The 18051-nt window shown below is 32.6% G+C and overlaps 1 long non-coding RNA gene across 1 annotated transcript; it reads left to right on the forward strand.

Moving 5' to 3' along the window:
- Positions 1-1021: 1021 nt before the first annotated feature.
- LOC145790096 (uncharacterized) lies at positions 1022-4116 on the forward strand. The gene is made up of 2 exons (XR_014328737.1): positions 1022-1582; positions 3873-4116. It is a non-coding gene; the product is annotated as an uncharacterized LOC145790096 (long non-coding RNA).
- Positions 4117-18051: the final 13935 nt, after the last annotated feature.

Here is an 18051-nt window from a genome sequence, read left to right on the forward strand (position 1 = left end):
CTATGGGAAGTTTGACCAAGATTAATCTGACTATTTTTTTGAAATAAGGGTGTATTGAATATTTCATCTTCAGTTTTAATATCAGTAGGTACACTAGAAGTACTATGACGAAAAGATTGAGATCAATTAAATTTAATCTTAACAGATCCATCAATAAATTGTTGAATATCTTGAATATCTTGACAAGTAGATTGTTGTTGATTAGGTTGGTAATTTTCATTAATAGTAATCCATTGTTCAGGGAGAGTAATATTTTTCCATTCAATCATTTGAGGAATATTAATATGTGTATCATTACTACTACTTTGAACCAGTAAAGTTTTATCCTTTGGACTTTTATGTAAGGCTTGAACATTTAAATTGGTTTTAATACATTTATAATGAACACGATAAATTAAAGCAATATTATGCACTTTTTCTTTCATATTTGTGAATGAACCATATAATTGAATATTTAATGTTAAAGCATCTAATATATGAGGATCACGAAGACTAAGTGTAAAATCAGAAAAACAATTAAAATGAACGGGTCCTTTGTGGAGACCAGTTTCCATCATACCCATTAAACTATCATTATAATCAATAAAACGAGCATCGCTTAAACACAATAAAACAGAAGTATTTTTACCTTGTGGAGTTAATTGTTTTATTCCAACTTGAATTAATCCTAAATGAATAAAATTATGACTAGTTTGTAATGGCGTTTAATAGTATTAGCATTAAATAATTGACAAGTCTCACGAGGTTTCTCTAAAGCATAAACTCTTTCTAATGTTTTAACCTGGAGATTAATTTTGAATGTATTTTGTAGAAAACTAGTTCTATAAATTTCTTTAACTGATAATTTTGGTATATTCCAACTTAAATCAATTTTATCATTCTGTATTTGTGAAAACCCATCTTTAATTATTCCTTAAAGAAAATAAATAAATAAATAAATTAATTAATTTTGTCTACAGTCTATCTGAATTATATATTAGTGTAAAAGTTAGTTTTAAATTGACTCAATTCAATCACTAACAAGACATTATAAAAAATAATAATTTTGTGGGTGTTCAATATTTGTTGTTTATAAATTATTTTAACTAGGATTCAATATAATAACTATTCTTACTAAATACCTTAGTTAAAAATCTTAGTGTGTCAATTTTCAGAAACCCACACAAAAAAAAAAAAAAAAAAAGAGGGAATCAAACCTTTGCAGAATTTTGGTGGAGGCTTTCCACATGTTGATTTGCATGCTTGTTTAGGGAAGAAGAGCTAATGATGCTCTTGGAATTGAGAGAAAGAAAGCCATAGAACTTGGAGAAAGAGAGCAAAGAATTTAGTGAAAGTCACATTTCTTAGAACTTGGAGAAAGTGGATGGATTTATTAATGGAAAGAATGTGTGAGAGGGAGGGAGGGAGAGAGAGCTAGCCTCGGAGAAGATCTATAAAATGCACCTAGTAGTCATGCACATTTTGAAGGCTAAGCATAAACCATATACATCCAAATAGAGGGAATTCTTGTGGAAGAAGAGGAGGAGGTTGAGGTTGCATATTTTCCTACCATTTCATTATTCCATTTCAATCCTACTACTAAGTAAGAAAACCCTCTCAACCCTCTCATTTTTTTTATAATTGAAATTTTTCAGATTATGTACATTTGATACATTGTCTAAAACTGTGTTGAGAATAATCTGTCTTGAATCTGCCAGCATGTTACCTGAATTTTTAGACAATTTTATACTCAGAATTTCGAGATGATTTCTTCTACAAAGTTGTTGATAATGATGTCTAGTTTATCCAGAAATTTTTGGAAACAATTTTTGAGCTTTCTACGAATTTATACAAATTTTTAACTAAATCTGAAACTGTGTTGAGAACAATCTGTCTTGAATCTGCCAGCATGTCACCCGAATTTTTAGACAATTTTATACTCAGAATTTTGAGATGATTTCTTCTACAAAGTTGTTGATAATGATGTCTAGTTTATCCAGAAATTTTTGGAAACAATTTTTGAGCTTTCTACGAATTTATACAAATTTTTAACTAAATCTAAAACTGTGTTGAGAACAATCTGTCTTGAATCTGCCAGCATGTCACCCGAATTTTTAGACAATTTTTTACTCAGAATTTCGGGATGATTTCTTCTAAAAAGTTGTTGATAATGATGTCTAGTTTATCTAAAAAGTTTTGGAAACAATTTTTGAGCTTTCTACGAATTTATACAAAATTTTAACTAGATCTGAAACTGTGTTGAGAATAATCTATCTTGAATCTGCCAGCATGTTACCCGAATTTTTAGACAATTTTATACTCAGAATTTCGAGATGATTTCTTCTACAAAGTTGTTGATAATGATGTCTAGTTTATCCAAAAGATTTTGGAAACAATTTTTGAGCTTTCTACGAATTTATACAAATTTTTAACTAAATCTGAAACTGTGTTGAGAACAATCTGCCTTGAATCTGCCAGCATGTCACCGAATTGTTAGACAATTTTATACTCAGAATTTCGAGATGATTTCTTCTACAAAGTTGTTGATAATGATGTCTAGTTTATCCAAAAATTTTTGGAAACAATTTTCGAGCTTTCTACGAATTTATACAAATTTCTAACTGAATCTGAAACTGTGAGACAGATTTTACCATGTATTTGAAAATTTATTTAAAATTTTATACTAAGCCAAATCTTGTAATTTCTAACTAGAAGATGAAATTTGAGAAGTCTAGTTTCATAATAAATCCTTAGATTATGGGTTTGATCTATAAATTTAAGCATGGAATTAAAATAAGGAAATGTGACAAATCTGTGTCATAAACACCCTTGGAATTTGTTTAGAATTATTTATAAGTTATTTTTGGGAAAAGCTTTCTGAAAAATAACCATAACATGTTTATTGAGTATCCTGTAGATTGATATGAATTTTAGAGTTGTATAAGTAATGTATTTATAATTTTATTTGCAAGATATATACTCTAAAAATTTTCTGGACAGAATAAAATCACCACTTTAATATTATGCTAGTCTAATTTTGTAAATCAAAAATTTGTGCATGTGTGTATTTAGGGTTTAATTCTTGTATCTAAGTTATTATTTCATATCATGGTTTAAATAAATTGTTTATTTAAATTCTGTACTTTTATTTAGTATTGTGTGACCCATGCAATATTTTATGATTGGGAATTTTAATGAGTTGATATAACATTACTTGTGATTAAAAATTTGGAGTTATTTGTGATTAATATCAAAATTAACTGAAATAATTAACGGCATATACAAAGTTAACAATCGACGATTAATACCAGTTGTTCGGGGTGAGTCTTGGTTTAAAGACTGTATGGAATTAAGAGTTGACGGTTAACACCGGTTGTTCAGGGTGAGCCCTGGTTTTGAGAATTCTCACGTAAATTGTGTTGCGAAACTCTAAGATGGCACGGGACTTATTTGAACCCTTTTCGGTATTCGGTTTTGGAATAAGGGTGGATGTGCAGGTGGCACACAGGGAGGTTGCTTACCCCTGGCAGACCGTTTCCTTGGGGCAGACCACGGATGCCACTACTTGGGTATATAACTCCGGACGTGGGCATCCCTGGTAGTTACGGTTGGTAACACTTAAATATTTGACCAAGGGAGGGTTTCAAATTAACCGTTGCCATGCTTAGTGGTTGGTAAGTTAAATCTCTTTGGCGAGATTTCGAGTGTCACCTAATTTATTAAAATTACTGAAACTATTCTAATGGTTGTAATTTTTGTGTATAATTATATTGTTATCTCATGTTTATAATATTATTATTTGTCTCTTAAAAAGAATGGTAGGTTGGTTACGTTTTCTTACTGTGTTGCAAAACTCATGGCATATATTTTGTTGCCCTGGCGTTTCATGCCAGATTATGTTGAAGAAGGGACTGAGGCTGAAATTGGAGCTGCTGCCAATATCGAACCTTGGCTGACTTAGAGTCAAGATTTTATCAAAATAAAATCCTGTTATCCCTTGCATTAGGATTTAACTATGTTGTGACGTTGTATGTGAACTTGTAGTTTTATTTTGTTGTTGGACTTTGGCTTTGTAAGAACTTAAAAGTTCCTAACTAGTAGTTAAAATTTTATCTAGCAAGTTATTGTTATTTAAAATCTTATGACGTTTCAAAAAAAAATTTTTTTTTTTGGGGCGTCACAGTATTTCAACATCTTCTTCATTAATTACTAATCTTTGATTGGCTATTGAGGGCAAAGTGGTTGATGACCGAGAACTGACTGAAGAATTACTTCTAAATAATCGACTCATTTTTCCGTTGATTAATCTGTTTTACAGGAATCTTAATACATTGTCTAAATTTATCATATTTTCACATACTAAGGTTTCACACATACCCATTTCGGTTGACCCCTAAAATCCAATACTGCCTAACCAAAGGACTTACCAAGGATTGGGACGAAGACTAGGTGGCTAGTTCCAAAGTGAAAAATACAGATATAATTTTGGACAGATTAAGAAGACTGAAACCAGATTAATAGACAGAAAATAGAGAAAGATTAAGCAGAATTAACCAGACAGTAAGCAATAGGTAACAACATAACTTGGCTCTGATACAACACCTTGATACACCAAACTGCTCACCCATTGCCCGACTAAAACTCGCCAAACCAACTACTAAACGTGCCCAATATATTAACTACCACCAGATTCAAGCTCGTCGCCATTTACTTGCTGATTACTACAACTGTTTAGATTACCATCAAAATTATTTAAACCTTCTCAGTGGTTGTTAATCTTCATTGCTAACTTTTATTTCTATTAAACAGATGTCTCGTCCCAGGCCTCCTTCAAAAGCCTTGGTCCCATCTGGTCCACATATTGTTCCTCCTTATTTGGAGCTAGTAACCCAATACCATCCTATTGAAATGATTAACCGTTACCAAGTTCTTGGTAACATTCCCAAACCTAGTTACACTTCTGCTTTGGCCACTGATCCCTTTGTTTCATCCAGCCAAGCAGTTACTACATACCCTCCTAATCCAATTAAAACTACCCGATCTGATTATGTTAAATCCACCACTACTAATCTGTTTTTCAAAGAACCTAGTCATCCTAAAAGTCAGTCTGTTAATGACCTGGTTAAATCTTATTTTCTTCCTAGATGGCATTTTGTTCCCATGCATCTAGAAAAAACCATCACCTTCTATAAAGATATCTTCTTTAACCATCAGTCCATTGTGATTAAACCTATTTATGATCGCACCTATTCTAGTAAAGTTGTTTACCGTTCCCTTTATATTCATAATGTCATTTCCCTAGCTGAATGGGGTTCTCCTTTTCAGCTTCGAGATTTACTGTAACGCCCTCAAAAGAAAACATTAAACCAACATTTTAGACATGCATTGATACAAAAGAAATCAACCATTCCTATTCATCAGAGTAATCCTTACAACTGTATTACATGTTAACAACAAAAGCAAGTGCCCTATGGGCTTACAGCTTTCCAAGTTAACACTTGGTTACAAAAAAGAAGAGTACAAACTCAAAACATATTAAGCCCTTGGCTTGAATTTACATGTAATACATCAAAATAAACAAAATAAAGAGTCTTCAACTCTCATCATCATCCAAGCTATATCCTTGGAGGTGGCATACTACCTATACTTGAAAATAATGTCCCATAAAGGGTGAGCCAACGCCCAGAAGAGATATGCTAAACACAGTATGAGCAATGACTAAGACATTAGCAATTGATAAACGTTCAATTTTCATAAACCAATTCATAACCCATTTCCATTTCATGACCACTATGTTCATTCTTCATTCCAGTTTCCATTTCTTATCAATTTCACAGTTTACATCATTGGCTCAGAACCTGGCCAACCACTTATATGAGACAATGACTCATATTAAATACTTCCCATTTTTCAATAGATAAACATATTAGTTGTATCAACATCTCAACAGATAAGCATACAAGCTATATCCATATTTCAACATATATGCATATTAGCTATATCAACACCTCCAATGACAAGCATATGAGCTGTATCAATACTTCCAAAGATAAGCATATGAGCTGTATCAACACATTATCTGACAAGCATATGAGCTGTATCAGTGGAGTCCATCCCCTATCTCCTTCCAAACAACATCCGGTTTAGAGGTTCATCCCCTATCTTCCCCTAAACCGTGGAGTACATCCCCTATCTCCTCCCACACACACAACATATATACACAAAGGTCATATACGCAATCAATCAATACATAACGTTAATGTATTCTATCAACTGTTATACTCTATGACATATCCAATTGATTAGTTTTAGTTTGCCTAATCATCATGCATTGTCTACAACAATCAAAACTACCCTCCACCGGTAGCCCAAGCAATTATTTCTAAACAGATAATAAAAGCTCCAACAGATAAAATATCAATGTTTTCAAAAGTGAGCAATTAATAAATCTAACTCCACTATTCAACCATATAATGAGTCAATTTCATTATTTCCAACTCAATTCCATATAGCAACAATTTTCCCAAATTAATTACACCAATTAATTTTAAACAACAAATTAGGACTTTTACCTCCAACTCTCAATATCAACCCAAAGGTTCCAATATCACCAACCAACAACTATATCATCATTTTGAAACCCAAAATACATATTATGAGCCCCAAATCACAAAACCCCCCTTTAACATATTTTGAAACCCTAAGTCCCAAAGTCAACCATTTAAACAATAAGCTCAAAATCTATGTCAAAACCCATAAGCGTGAGTAGGAATCCCTACCTCAAAGATGACACCCAACGAAGAAGATGGTGTAGACGAAGTTGCTCCAAACCACGAGTTTCTCGGATCAAAAGATAGCCCTCGACGATCAATAACCTTTTTGTAAAGGCTGAAGGTGAGGAAAACACCCTAGCTAGATCAATATCTAGAGAGAAGGCAAGGTTTTAGAGAGAGAAGCTCTCAAATGGCTCTTTCGGAAAAGTAAGAGAGAGAAAGAATGAGAAAAAGTGATTTAAAACTGCCCCACAACCAACTGATATACGACATTCCCGCTAGAGTGGAAAACACAACGCTCGAGCGTCAAGAACAAAAACTAGGTCCGCTCGAGCTTAAAAAGACCCACTCGAGGGCCAAGACACAAGAATAAAGTAAACCCGCTCGAGCGCGAAAACCAGTCCGCTCGAGCGTAGATTTCCCCTTCCCAGAACTTACACCCAAAGGTACTACCCGCTCGAGCGCCAAAGTACCCGCTCGAGCGTCACCGCTCGAGCATAGAGAAACCCGCTCGAACGTAAAAATTACACCTGCAGAAGTTTTGCAGGGACACGAAAAACTGGGAGTGTGCAATATCCGCTCGAGCGCAACAAGACCCGCTCGAGCGGGACGACCAAAAACCTGGCAACAAGATTTCAGACCAAGGTTCAATCCACCTGTTTGAAACAAGCCCAACACATCTTATAACTCAAACAAACGGAATTAAAGGATGACAACAAGATAGATACAACTACTAACTTCACGGAACCGAGTCCGGAATACAACAGAACAGTAAAGGGACAACCGGGATCGCTATATTTACCTAATCACTTCCTTCAGTATATTTATTATGACTATATTGATGCCTGGTTCAAAATATTTCTCTATCAAACTGATACATTTAGTCACTCTTGGTTCATCCAATTTGATCAAAAGTTTAAATCTGAATTACCTACTTAGTTTCTGCGATGATGGACTCATTATGGTGCCATTTCAGATATCTTCCCAGCCATTGTGCTGGAACAGGCTAACTATTTTTCAACTATTTTCTCATTCACTCCACAACAGAAGAAATTCCCTAAATTGCTCATTTTTATATCTAAATACAAAATCCCTTGGATATTTAAATGGCATTATGGCATTTCTGATGATGTTGTTCAAAGAATTCATTCGGTTAAATGGTGGGATAATTACAAAATTTCCCGCATTATTGAAATTGTTCAAACTGAGTTCCCGGTTAACATTCATGCTCCAACTCCTACAATGGTTAAAGCTCAGTAGAACCCAACTGCTCAATTAACACAAGGAAGCCAACTTCCTACAGTCAACCTTGGAAGCCCAACTTCAAGTTCTTTCAAGCCCAAGTCATCCAAGTTAAAGGCTCAATCAAAGGATAAATCAAAGACTACAAAGCCTAGCACTGCTAAGCCCAAATCAGAGGATAAATCTAAGTCAATGGATAAGCCCAAGCCAAAGCCCAAATCATCTAGAGATGAGTTGCTCAAAATGGCTCGTCTACTGGTTGATCAGGCCGAAGCCCAATCAGATTCGAATAACAGCAATTCAGAAGAAGGATTAGACAATTTAGACTCTTCTGAAGGTTCAACTACTCAAAACCCATATGGACCCGCGTTTCAAGATGCTCGGGACCCATATGCCTAGTTAGCTCTGCATTGGATTCCATATAGATACAAATTCGCTTCAATCAATACTCTTTTGAGAAAAGCTGCCAATTTGTATTTATATTGATTCCCTGATAATATGTCTCCACCAAAAGTAATGAATAGTAACAAGTCACTATTCACTTTTACTGTTCATCACTCAATCAATCTGCTAAAATCTGCTTCAACTTTTGTCAATCAGCCGAAAGCATCCGACAGCCTGCTTTTGTTCATGTGCTGCCAACTACTCTCTTGATTAACTCTAAGTCACATGCTTCATAGTTAAATTTTCTATCTATAAATTGTAATGGTTAATTCATTTGTAGGCAGAGTTGATTCGAAACTATCTGAGTGAGAACCAACACCTAGTCAAATATTAAAATTTCTGTAAATTTCTATTTTAAAGAATGTATTCAAAAGCAACCCAGTGTTTCTTCTACTTCTGTTAAAACAATTGTAAGTTACTTTGATTAAAATATTTCAAGTTATTTTGTGTGCTTATTATTCCTGCTTCCATTACATTATGTATTTCTTATTTCCTGCTTCCACCCCCTTTTGGTATCAGAGCCAAGTTATGTTGTTACCTATTGTTTACTGTCTGGTTAATTCTGCTTAATCTTTCTCTATTTTTTGTCTATTAATCTGGTTTTAGTCTTCTTAATCTGTCCAAAATTATATCTGTATTTTTCACTTTGGAACTAGCCACCTAGTCTTCGTCCTAATCCTTGGTAAGTCCTTTGGTTAGGCAGTATTGGATTTTAGGAGTCAACCGAAATGGGTATGTGTGAAACCTTAGTATGTGAAAATATGATAAATTTAGACAATGTATTAAGATTCCTGTAAAACAGATTAATTAACGGAAAAATGAGTCGATTACTTAGAAGTAACTCTTCAGTCAGTTCTCGGTCATCAACCACTTTGCCCTCAATATCCAATCAAGGATTAGTAATTAATGAAGAAGATGTTGAAATACAGAATGATAAAATTAATTTAAGTTAGAATATACCAAAATTATCAGTTAAAGAAATTTATAAAACTACTTTTCTATAGAATACATTCAAAGTTAATCTCCATGTTAAAACATTAGAACAAGTTTATGCTTTAGAGAAACCTCGTGAGACTTGTCAATTATTTGATGCTAATTCTATTAAACGCCATTTACAAACTGGTCATAATTTTATTCATTTAGGATTAATTCAAGTTGGAATAAAACAATTAACTCCACAAGATAAAAATACTTCTGTTTTATTGTGTTTAAGGGATGCTCGTTTTATTGATTATAATGATAGTTTAATGGGTATGATGGAAACTGGTCTCCACAAAGGACCCGTTCATTTTAATTGTTTTCCTGATTTTACACTTTGTCTTTGTGATCCTCATATATTAGATGCTTTAACATTAAATATTCAATTATATGGTTCATTCACAAATATGAAAGAAAAAGTATATAATATTGCTTTAATTTATCGTGTTCATTATAAATGTGTTAAAACCAATTTAAATGTTCAAGCCTTACATAAAAGTCCAAAGGATAAAACTTTATTGATTCAAAGTAGTAGTAATGATACACATATTAATATTCCTCAAATGATTGAATGGAAAAATATTACTCTCCCTGAACAATGGATTACTATTAATGAAAATTACCAACCTAATCAACAACAATCTACTTGTTAAGATATTCAAGATATTCAACAATTTATTGATGGATCTATTAAGATTAAATTTAATCGATCTCAATCTTCTCATCATAGTACTTCTAGTGTACCTACTGATATTGAAACTGAAGATGAAATATTTAATACACCCTTATTTCGAAAAAATAGTCAGATTAATCTTGGTCAAACTTCCCATAGTAAAATGAAAGGCATAGATAATTCGGCAACCTCTAAAATCAGTAAACCTGTTTATTATACTCACACACATCTACCAAAAGAAGATACTGAGTCTCAAGATTCTCCTACTCAAACTGATTTTGAAGTTATATCCCCAATCAATCCTCAATTAATGACAATTCGAAATTCTTTTGCTCCTGATCTTGATAAACTTCTTATTGAATTTAGGTCTAAAGAAAATAGGACTAAAAGACATGGTTATCGTGACAAATATGACACTAAGCAACAATCCAAAATAACTCGAAGATGGTATGATTTCATGGTTGAATATAGTATGGAAATTCCTTTCTTTGAATACTTCGAAAATTATTACAAAAAAGTTAATACAATCACAAAGCATAAATGGAAAACTTCGCCTAATACTACTGTTAGTTCTAGTCATCCTCCTTTAGCTACTATTATTATTGACCATCAAGGATCTGACATTCCAGCCTCTCCTTTTAAATTGCCTGGTACTGACCCTGATATTAAAAAAGTAATTGAACAAAATAATTACACTAATCAATGTCTCCAAACAATTGGTAAACAATTAGATAAAATAGAAACTAACTTAGATGATTATTCAGCACATACTACATCTACTAAACCAACTTTAGATCAATCTTTACTTAATCTACCTAGTAATCGTTCCAAACGAACTAGTCTAGTCACCAAAGATCATTCCACTGTTAAGGCCATTGAACAATTACTAACTAAACTAACTATTTCTGAGTCTGCTTCTCCATCTACTGGAAAAGGTCTTACTATATTAAATCAGCAAACTTCCTTAGATACTAATCAATCGAAAACTGATACAACTGATAATGAAATTAATCAATTAGCCCAACAATTTCAATCTGCTACTCTTAATAAAATTCATTATCCTAAAGTTAATCCTCAAACCACAAAAAATTGGTACTCACGACCTACTCCACCTGATCTCCAATATGAAGAAACTAATCTTAACAATCAATTTTCTGTATCTGCTAAAAAATTATACAAATGGAATATTGATGGTCTTAGTGAAGATCAAATACTTCAAAAATTAAATCACTTATCTATGGTTGCCAATAGTTATCTTAGCAATTACTCTGATTATGCTCAACCTGAAATTGTTTCTTTAATAACCTCTGGTTTTACTGGTATGCTCAAATCTTGGTGGGAGAAATACCTTACTGAAGATCAACATGAATCTATTCTTCATGCTAATCAAAAAGATGAAAACGGTCTACCTATATTTGATGAACATATTGGTTACCATATACCTGATGGTATTAATACATTAATATATACCATAGTCTGACATTTCATAGGCACCCCCACTAATATATATTCTCGCATACATGATCAGCTTAGTAATCTTACTTGTCCTACTTTAAGTGATTTTAGGTGGTATAAAGATGTTTTTACTTCATGAGTCATGTTAAGAGACGACTGCACTAAATCATTCTGGAAAGAAAAATTCATTAATGAATTACCTAGCCTGTTTGCACACAAAATAAGAGATGTTCTAAGTCAACCAACTGGAGTTATTGAATATGATAACTTAACTTATGGTGATATCATTAGTATTATCCAAAAAGAAGGATTAAAAATGTGTATTGACCTTAAACTTAGTCAAAAAGCTGCTAAAGATAAACATAAGGCTAAATATGAATTAGGAAATTTCTGTGAACAATATGGTTTACCTCCTGTAGCACCCTCTCGTAAAAAATCACATAAATACTCCAAACATAAACATAAATCATCTTACAAATATTCTAATAAATACAAAAAGAATTATTCACCTTCCAAATCAAATGTTAAATTTTATACTAAACCCAAAAAGAAATATTATAAGAAATTACATCCAAAATCTAAATCTAATAAAGATATTACTTGTTATAACTTGGTAAAAAAGGTCATTATTCTAATAAATGTAAAGAAAAACAAAAATTAAAAGATAAAGTTAATCAGTTACAAATTAATGACGAATCAAAAAATCAATTATATGAAATCTTTCAATTAAACCAATCTGTTAGTAATTCCTCTTCTGATAATTCTGATATTTCATCTGATTATCATTCACCTAGTAATACTTCTTATAATAATATTACATTAGGATGTAATGATGTTTGTTGTAAGCCAGTTAAACAAATTACTGTTCTTACTAAACAGAATTAAAAAGAATCTGCTCTTATTGAATTAATTAGCCGCCTAGATGATCCAGAATTAAAACAAAAATATACTAATAAAGTAAAATCTTTATTAACCAATCTTGATAACAAACCTAAGCCTGATAAACCAATAATTAGTTTATCCAAAACTTTGGAAAGATTTAAAAATAAACACAAAGAAATCACGTTACAGGATTTACAACATGAAATCAATCAGATTAAACAAACCATTAAAGATTTACAAAGTAAAGATAGAGCTTTAGAAGATGAAATTATTACATTAAAACTTAATAAAAGTCTAGATAATTTCCAAGACAATAAAAATGAATCTCCTAATGAATCTGAACATGATTCTGACCCTACTAATCCTGACAATCTATTATTTGACAATCGATCACACCACTCTCAACATCTTGAAGATAAAAGATTAAATCTTATTAATAAAATCCATATTCAAAAATGGTATTCAAAAGTCAAGTTAATTATTAATACTTCGGAATCAGATGTTATTGCTTTAATTGATACTGGTACTGATCTAAATTGTATTCAAGAAGGATTACTTCCTACTAAATATTATGAAAAATGTCATGAGAATTTAACTTCTGCTAATGGTAGTAAAATGCATATTAAATATAAATTACCAAAAGTTCATATATGTCAAAATAATGTTTGTTTTAAAACATCATTCGTTTTGGTTAAAAATATGACTGATAAAGTTATTTTAGGAACTCCATTTATATTTTTATTATATCCATTTACTACATCTAGTGAAGGAATAACTACTCATGTTTTAGGACAACCTGTTACTTTAAATTCTTATCTCCTCCTGAAATGCTAGAATTAAATCAATTAAAAGATTGTTCTATTTCTCAAACTATTAATCGATTAACTCGTCAGTTACATTTTCTCAAAGAAGAATTCAATTATAAGAAGATTGATCAACAATTAACTGATCCTGTTATTATTTCCCAAATTAATGATTTCAAATTAAAATTAGAAACAACTGTTTGTTCGACTTTACCTACTGCATTTTGGCATAGGAAAAAGCATGTAGTCACATTACCATATATTAAAAATTTTAATGAAAAAAAAATTCCTACTAAATCTCGCCCTATTCAGATGAATCATGAATTGCTTGAAATGTGTAAAAAAGAAATTAATGAATTATTAAAAAAATTGAATAATTAGTCCAAGTAAATCACCATGGTCTTGTCCTGCTTTTTATGTTAATAAAAATGCTAAATTAGAACGAGGTGTCCCTCGATTTGTCATCAATTATAAACTATTAAATAAAGTTTTAGAATGGATTCGATATCCTATTCCTAATAAAAAACGATTTGATTAAAAGACTTAGCCAAGCTGTTATTTTTAGTATATTTGATTTAAAAAGTGGTTTTTGGCAAATACAAATTCACAACACCGATAGATATAAAACTGCCTTTACTATACCTTTTGGTCACTATGAATGGAATGTAATGCCATTTGGATTAAAAAAATACTCCCAGTGAATTTCAAAATATAATGAATGGTATTTTTAACCCATTTAGTCATTTTTCTATTGTCTATATCGATGGCATATTAATTTTTTCTAAATCTATTAGTGAACATTGGAAACATTTAACTGCATTCTTTTACACTATTAAAAGTCATGGTTTAGTTATCTCTGCTCCAAAAATTAAATTGTTTCAAACTAAGGTTAGATTTTTAGGATATGATATTCACCAGAATACAATTTTACCTATTAGTTGCTCCATTGAGTTTGCGTCTAAGTTTCTTGATGAAATTTTGGATAAAACCCAGTTACAAAGGTTCTTAGGATCACTCAATTATATTGCTGAATTCTATAAAGACCTTAGGAAAACTTGTCAATATCTGTTTGATCGGTTAAAGGATAATCCTCCTCCTTGGTGTTCGGTTCATACTGCTATTGTTAAACAAGTCAAACAATATGTTCAGCATATATTGTTTGTGTTGATAGTGTTGAATACAATGTTTCCTACAAGCCAGAGAGATTTTGTGTTGACAATGTTGAATTTCTTTAGATTGTCAGAATTTCTCTGGATTTGGACACTTTTCTCTGGATTACCCTTGAATTTTCTCTGGATTTGGCAATTTTTTCTGGATTAAATTTTCTTTGAATTTGACAATTTTCTCTGGATTACCCTTGAATTTTCTTTGGATTTAGTAATTTTCTCTGGATTACCCTTGAATTTTTTCTAGATTTATTTTATCTGGATCGAATTTTCAGAGGATGGGCTTTTAATTTGTTATTTTCCACTAAGACAAATGAAGCTTTAGTTTTGACAAAACAATAATTTCTTTATGAACGACTTTCTAGCCATAATATTTGAGGTTTGCACCATATTTGACAATGGTACGATAGTTTCTATAGAATGATGATTGCTTGTTGAGGTAGAATCATTGGCTTGGATTGGTGCTATCTCAATGCGTAGGAGATTTAGTCATAAAAGTTGAAACCTGTTTTCACAATATTAAGAAGCAAGGTCCAAGAATGAAGATGGGTTGGAATTTCTGTTTGCATTCATGCTGTCAATTGGAGACCATTCGACAATTAATATTGTGATACTTAATTGAAACAAGCCTTCTTTGTAAAATTTTAGAATTGTATCTGATGCAGATTTACCCTGTAATATAAATACATATACATATATCAATTATGACTTTTACTTCTAGATTAATAGTTTCGTTCTCTTTTGTTTTGTCATCTTTTAATATTTTCCCGGTTTGGAAGAGATGGATCCATGTAGCAACCCTGAGTATTTAGGACAAAGACTCATTGAGTTGAGTAAAGTTTTCCTGGTTTTGAGCAGTTCAGGATTTATATGTTTTTCACTTGTGGCTATTGTTCAATTTTCTCTGGTTTGTTGTTATCTAAATGGCTTACAGTCTGGTTTGATAAAAAACACAGGGAAAATTATGAGCAGACCAGAGAAAATCGGTCAAAAACGTAGAGAAATTCTTTGGGAAGTCCAGAGAAATTCTGGGAGAGTATTTCTCTAGAGAGAAAATCTCTGGGAGGTCTAGAGAAATTCTCTAGGTCGAATTTTCTCTGGATCGATATTGAAGGACCTTAGACATTATGAAAATATTGGGTATCCTTTTTGCTATAAAATCTTAATACTAGGGACCTTAAAAAAAATCCCCAATATATTAATACCCTTGGAATTTTGATTTTTTCAATGAGTGTGTTTTGTGTAAAAGGGTATTAATATAGTTATGTATAATAAATGACAAAAATGAGTGTATTTGGAGTAAAGTGGTGTAACGCCCTCAAAATAAACCCATATCATACATTCGTGACATCCGTAAACATAAGAGAAATAAACATATTTCCATTCATCAGAGTGTTTAATCCAAAGGTATTACATGTTAACAACAAAAGTAAATGCCCTACGGGCTTACAACTTTTCAAGCCAACACTTGGTTACAAAAATGAGAGTACTAACTCAAAACACAAAATAAGCCCTTGGCTTGAATTACATGTAATACACAAAATAATTACAAAAGTAAGCCTTCAGCTTCTAAAACCTCCCAAGCTAAGTCCTTGGAGGCGGCATATCACCCGCACCTGAAAATGATGTCCCATATAGGGTGAGCCAACGCCCAGTAGAGATGTGCTAAACATAATATGAGCAATGACTAAAACATGACCATTCGATAAATGTTAACACTAGTCAACCAACTTACAACACCATTCAATCCCATGACAAATATGTCCACGTTCATTTTACTTTCCATTACTTAACAAATTTTCAATTTATAAATATGGCTCAGAACCTGGCCAAACAATTTAAATGAGATTACAACTCATATTAACAATACTTCCATTTCAAATGAGATTACCACTCATATTAAAACACTTCCATACTTCATAATAGATACATATATTTGTTGTATCAATGTCACATTAAAACACCTCCATACTTCATAAATGACACACAGATTTGCTGTATCAATGGAGTCCATCCCCTATCTCCTTCCAAATAACACCCGGTTTAGGAGTCCATCCCCTATCTTCCCCTAAACTGTGGAGTACATCCCCTATCTCCTCCCACACAAAACAATGTATATAAACAATTATCATATACACGATCAATCATTACACAGATTCGATGTATTAGTCCAACCGTCATATTCAATGACATATTCAACGTGATTAGTTTTAGTTTTCCCTAATCAACATGCTGTGTCTACAACAATCATGACCATCCTCCACCGATAGCCCAAAGCAATTATTTTTAGATAGATAATAAATGCATCAACAAATAAATTATCAATATTTTCAAAAGTGAGTGATTAATCAATCCAACTCCACCATTCTTTCTCATAACTTCCCAATTTCACTATTTTACAATGAAAGTCATTAATTACACTAATGACCCAATAAAACCCAAATATGGCATTTTCCCAATTTTCCAATATTGACCCAATGGTCCAAATATTATCATTAAACAACCACAATCTCATTTTAGGGCCCAAATACACATGTATTGGCCAAAAGAACCAAAACCCCTCTTTTCATATTTGAACCCCTAACACCCACAATTACCCAACTTCAACATTACATAAAAATGACAACAAGTTTATGTCAAAAACCATAAATATGAGTAGTTATCCCTACCTCAAATTCGGAGCCCAAAAGAGAAGGTGAAGAAAATCGAAAGTGCTCCAAACCCTAAGATTTTCGAATTGATAGATAGCCCAAGCCAAGCTCTACACTTTTTACAAAGGGACAAGGCTAGAAACACACTAGAACTAGATCAAACCTTAGAGAGAAGGTGAAATGTAGTGAGAGAAGCTCTCAAAATAGATTTTGAAAAGTAAGAGAGAGAGTGAGAGTTGAAAAAGTGATCTAAAATGACCCAGTTGCCAACTGATATACGTATGACCCGCTCGAGCGAATAATAGAACGCTCGAGCGTCAAACACAAAAACTGGACCTGCTCGGACGCAAGGATACACGCTCGAGCGCCAAGACACAATTGCAAAACTCCACCCGCTCGAGCGCAAAGGAACACCCGCTCGAGCGTAGATTACACTCTTCTAGTACTTTTACAGGCATCGAACACCCGCTCGAGCTCCAGGATACCCGCTCGAGCGCTACTCGCTCGAGCGCTACTCGCTCGATCGTAAAGAAATACCCTCATGAGTGAAAAACACACTTGCAGTACTTTTGCAGACAGACAAACTACCGAAGGTATGCAAACTCCGCTCGAGCGCAAGAAGACCCGCTCGTGCGGATCACCAAAAATCTAGGCAACAAGAGTTGGGACAAAAGCTCAACCAACCTGTTCGAAACACGCCCAAGACAATTCTAAACTCAAACACCAAGAGTTAAAGAACGGAAATGAAATACAGCCAACAACAACAATCAACGGAACCGAGTTCGGAATACAGTAAATAAGGAAGGGAAAACCGGGATCGCTATAAGTGGAGTGGGAATAATGACTCGTTTTTTTATTTGTCACAAATTCAATCATATAAAATCCAACTCCCTTGCTATGTCATTGTAGGTCTTTAGCATTCTTATTTCCTCTGATCAATATTTTTTTTTTATGTTTGATTGTGAAAAGGCTTTGAATATGTCATGTATCTAATATTTGTAAAAA

This window comes from Camellia sinensis, chromosome 5 (genome assembly GCF_055761805.1).
Source record: "Camellia sinensis isolate YWXY chromosome 5, ASM5576180v1, whole genome shotgun sequence".
NCBI classification, from domain to species: domain Eukaryota; kingdom Viridiplantae; phylum Streptophyta; class Magnoliopsida; order Ericales; family Theaceae; genus Camellia; species Camellia sinensis.